This window comes from Centroberyx gerrardi, chromosome 21, assembly GCF_048128805.1.
Source record: "Centroberyx gerrardi isolate f3 chromosome 21, fCenGer3.hap1.cur.20231027, whole genome shotgun sequence".
Classification (NCBI taxonomy): Eukaryota; Metazoa; Chordata; class Actinopteri; order Beryciformes; family Berycidae; genus Centroberyx; species Centroberyx gerrardi.
In genome coordinates, this window is record NC_136017.1 from 22,060,891 (window position 1) to 22,065,890 (window position 5,000).

The window sequence follows — 5,000 nt, forward strand, 5'->3', positions numbered from 1 at the left end:
ACACCAGAGAGGCCGAGAAGCGGGGCCACTGCCCCCGCTGTTCCCCCTCTCTGGTCTTGGGGACTTTGCCTGTTTGCAAAACCACCCCTTACCGTGTCACTCGCCCAAACACCAGAGAGGCCGAGAAGCGGGGCCACTGCCCGCGTGGTTCCCCCTCTCTGGTCTTGGGGACTTAGCCTGTTTGCAAAACCACCCCTTACCGTGTCACTCGCCCAAACACCAGAGAGGCCGAGAAGCGGGGCCACTGCCCCCGCTGTTCCCCCTCTCTGGTCTTGGGGACTTTGCCTGTTTGCAAAACCACCCCTTACCGTGTCACTCGCCCAAACACCAGAGAGGCCGAGAAGCGGGGCCACTGCCCCCGCTGTTCCCCCTCTCTGGTCTTGGGGACTTTGCCTGTTTGCAAAACCACCCCTTACCGTGTCACTCGCCCAAACACCAGAGAGGCCGAGAAGCGGGGCCACTGCCCCCGCTGTTCCCCCTCTCTGGTCTTGGGGACTTTGCCTGTTTGCAAAACCACCCCTTACCGTGTCACTCGCCCAAACACCAGAGAGGCCGAGAAGCGGGGCCACTGCCCCCGCTGTTCCCCCTCTCTGGTCTTGGGGACTTTGCCTGTTTGCAAAACCACCCCTTACCGTGTCACTCGCCCAAACACCAGAGAGGCCGAGAAGCGGGGCCACTGCCCGCGTGGTTCCCCCTCTCTGGTCTTGGGGACTTAGCCTGTTTGCAAAACCACCCCTTACCGTGTCACTCGCCCAAACACCAGAGAGGCCGAGAAGCGGGGCCACTGCCCGCGTGGTTCCCCCTCTCTGGTCTTGGGGACTTAGCCTGTTTGCAAAACCACCCCTTACCGTGTCACTCGCCCAAACACCAGAGAGGCCGAGAAGCGGGGCCACTGCCCGCGTGGTTCCCCCTCTCTGGTCTTGGGGACTTAGCCTGTTTGCAAAACCACCCCTTACCGTGTCACTCGCCCAAACACCAGAGAGGCCGAGAAGCGGGGCCACTGCCCGCGTGGTTCCCCCTCTCTGGTCTTGGGGACTTAGCCTGTTTGCAAAACCACCCCTTACCGTGTCACTCGCCCAAACACCAGAGAGGCCGAGAAGCGGGGCCACTGCCCCCGCTGTTCCCCCTCTCTGGTCCTGGGGACTTAACCCAAACACCAGAGAGGCCGAGGAGCGGGGCCCAACTCTACCCGAATTTCAACCCCTTTTTCGGACCCAGAGACCCGGGAGCGGCCCCCTATCTCCAGGCGGCTCTCCACCTCCCTTTTACCCGATTTAGAGCCCCTTCTTCGGCCACACACACCTGCTATCGGCCCCCTACCTCCAGGGGGCCCTCCACCTCACTTTTAACCCAATTTAGAGCCCCTGCTTAGGCCACACACACCTGGGAGAGGCCCCCTATCTCCAGTCGGCTCTCCACCTCCCTTTTACCCAATTTAGAGCCCCTGCTTCGGCCACACACACCTGGGAGCGGGCCCCTATCTCCAGGCGGCTCTCCACCTCCCTTTTACCCGATTTAGAGCCCCTTCTTCGGCCACACACACCTGCTATCCGCCCCCTATCTCCAGTCGGCTCTCCACCTCCCTTTTACCGGATTTGGAGCCCCTGCTTCGGCCACACACACCTGGGAGAGGCCCCCTATCTCCGGGCGGCTCTCCACCTCCCTTTTACCCGATTTAGAGCCCCTTCTTCGGCCACACACACCTGCTATCGGCCCCCTACCTCCAGGGGGCCCTCCACCTCACTTTTAACCCAATTTAGAGCCCCTGCTTCGGCCACACACACCTGGGAGAGGCCCCCTATCTCCAGTCGGCTCTCCACCTCCCTTTTACCCAATTTAGAGCCCCTGCTTCGGCCACACACACCTGGGAGCGGGCCCCTATCTCCAGGCGGCTCTCCACCTCCCTTTTACCCGATTTAGAGCCCCTTCTTCGGCCACACACACCTGCTATCCGCCCCCTATCTCCAGTCGGCTCTCCACCTCCCTTTTACCGGATTTGGAGCCCCTGCTTCGGCCACACACACCTGGGAGAGGCCCCCTATCTCCGGGCGGCTCTCCACCTCCCTTTTACCCGATTTAGAGCCCCTTCTTCGGCCACACACACCTGCTATCGGCCCCCTACCTCCAGGGGGCCCTCCACTTCACTTTTAACCCAAGTTAGAGCACCTGCTTCGGCCACACACACCGGGGAGCGGCCCTCTATCTCCAGGCGGCTCTCCACCTCCCTTTTACCCAATTTAGAGCCCCTGCTTCGGCCACACACACCTGGGAGCGGGCCCCTATCTCCAGGCGGCTCTCCACTTCACTTTTAAACCAATTTAGAGCCCCTGCTTCGGCCACACACACCTGGGAGCGGGCCCCTATCTCCAGGCGGCTCTCCACTTCACTTTTAACCCAATTTAGAGCCCCTGCTTCGGCCACACACACCTGGGAGCGGGCCCCTATCTCCAGGCGGCTCTCCACTTCACTTTTAACCCAATTTAGAGCACCTGCTTCGGCCACACACACCTGGGAGAAGCCCCCTATCTCCTGGCGGCTCTCCACTTCACTTTTAACCCAATTTAGAGCCCCTGCTTCGGCCACACACACCTGGGAGCGGGCCCCTATCTCCAGGCGGCTCTCCACCTCCCTTTTACCCAATTTAGAGCACCTGCTTCGGCCACACACACCTGGGAGCGGGCCCCTATCTCCAGGCGGCTCTCCACTTCACTTTTAACCCAATTTAGAGCCCCTGCTTCGGCCACACACACCTGGGAGCGGGCCCCTATCTCCAGGCGGCTCTCCACTTCACTTTTAACCCAATTTAGAGCCCCTGCTTTGGCCACACACACCTGGGAGCGGGCCCCTATCTCCAGGCGGCTCTCCACCTCCCTTTTACCCGATTTAAAGCCCCTGCTTCGGCCACACACACCTGGGAGCGGGCCCCTATCTCCAGGCGGCTCTCCACCTCCCTTTTACCCGATTTAAAGCCCCTGCTTCGGCCACACACACCTGGGAGCGGGCCCCTATCTCCAGGCGGCTCTCCACTTCACTTTTAACCCAATTTAGAGCCCCTGCTTCGGCCACACACACCTGGGAGCGGGCCCCTATCTCCGGGCGGCTCTCCACTTCACTTTTAACCCAATTTAGAGCACCTGCTTCGGCCACACACACCTGGGAGAGGCCCCCTATCTCCGGGCGGCTCTCCACTTCACTTTTAACCCAATTTAGAGCACCTGCTTCGGCCACACACACCTGGGAGCGGGCCCCTATCTCCAGGCGGCTCTCCACCTCCCTTTTACCCGATTTAAAGCCCCTGCTTCGGCCACACACACCTGGGAGCGGGCCCCTATCTCCAGGCGGCTCTCCACCTCCCTTTTACCCGATTTAAAGCCCCTTCTTCGGCCACACACACCTGCTTTCCGCCCCCTACCTCCAGGCGGCTCTCCACCTCCCTTTTACCCAATTTAGAGCCCCTGCTTCGGCCACACACACCTGCTATCGGCCCCCTACCTCCAGGGGGCCCTCCACCTCACTTTTACCCCAATTTGGAGCCCCTGCCTCGGCCACCCACACACCTGTTAGCTGCCCCCTATCTCCGGCCCCTAACCTCCACCATCCAGGAACCCCAGCACCAGCCGAACCTGCAGACCCACTCTTAAGCACCCATCCCCGGATACAAGCAGACTACCATCCGCCCAAACTTTCCTGCTCCTGGTATACCAACTCAAACTTTGGTGCCCCTGGTACTCCAACTTAAACTTTGTGCTCCTGGTACTCCGCCTGTTTTCGCCCCACAGCCTAAGTGCCGCAGCACTTTGTCATTTTTTTAAACAAAATATTTCTTTCTGCTCCTGGTACTCCCTGGAGCTCCAGGGAGGTAGGGGGGCGCCCTGGAAGCCCTGCCCGAGGCTGTGCGCCTCTTCCCGGGCAGGATTTTCACCCCGAGCCCCTGGTGGCGGTTGGACTTTAACTTTTTTTTTTCTATTTGGATTTGCTCCTGGTACTCCCTGGAGCTCCAGGGAGGTAGGGGGGCGCCCTGGAAGCCCTGCCCGAGGCTGTGCGCCTCTTCCCGGGCAGGATTTTCACCCCGAGCCCCTGGTGGCGGTTGGACTTTAACTTTTTTTTTTCTATTTGGATTTGCTCCTGGTACTCCCTGGAGCTCCAGGGATGGTAGGGGGGCGCCTTGCCCGAGGCTGTGCGCCTCTTCCCGGGCAGGATTTTCACACCGAGCCCCTGGTGGCGGTTGGACTTTAACTTTTTTTTTTCTATTTGGATTTGCTCCTGGTACTCCCTGGAGCTCCAGGGAGGTAGGGGGGCGCCCTGGAAGCCCTGCCCGAGGCTGTGCGCCTCTTCCCGGGCAGGATTTTCACCCCGAGCCCCTGGTGGCAGTTGGACTTTAACTTTTTTTTTTTCTATTTGGATTTGCTCCTGGTACTCCCTGGAGCTCCAGGGATGGTAGGGGGGCGCCCTGCCCGAGGCTGTGCGCCTCTTCCCGGGCAGGATTTTCACCCCGAGCCCCTGGTGGCGGTTGGACTTTAACTTTTTTTTTTCTATTTGGATTTGCTCCTGGTACTCCCTGGAGCTCCAGGGATGGTAGGGGGGCGCCCTGCCCGAGGCTGTGCGCCCCTTCCCGGGCAGGGCTTTCACCCCGAGCCCCTGGTGGCGGTTGGACTTTAACTTTTTTTTTTCTATTTGGATTTGCTCCTGGTACTCCCTGGAGCTCCAGGGATGGTAGGGGGGCGCCCTGCCCGAGGCTGTGCGCCCCTTCCCGGGCAGGGCTTTCACCCCGAGCCCCTGGTGGCGGTTGGACTTTAACTTTTTTTTTTCTATTTGGATTTGCTCCTGGTACTCCCTGGAGCTCCAGGGATGGTAGGGGGGCGCCCTGCCCGAGGCTGTGCGCCCCTTCCCGGGCAGGGCTTTCACCCCGAGCCCCTGGTGGCGGTTGGACTTTAACTTTTTTTTTTCTATTTGGATTTGCTCCTGGTACTCCCTGGAGCTCCAGGGATGGTAGGGGGGCG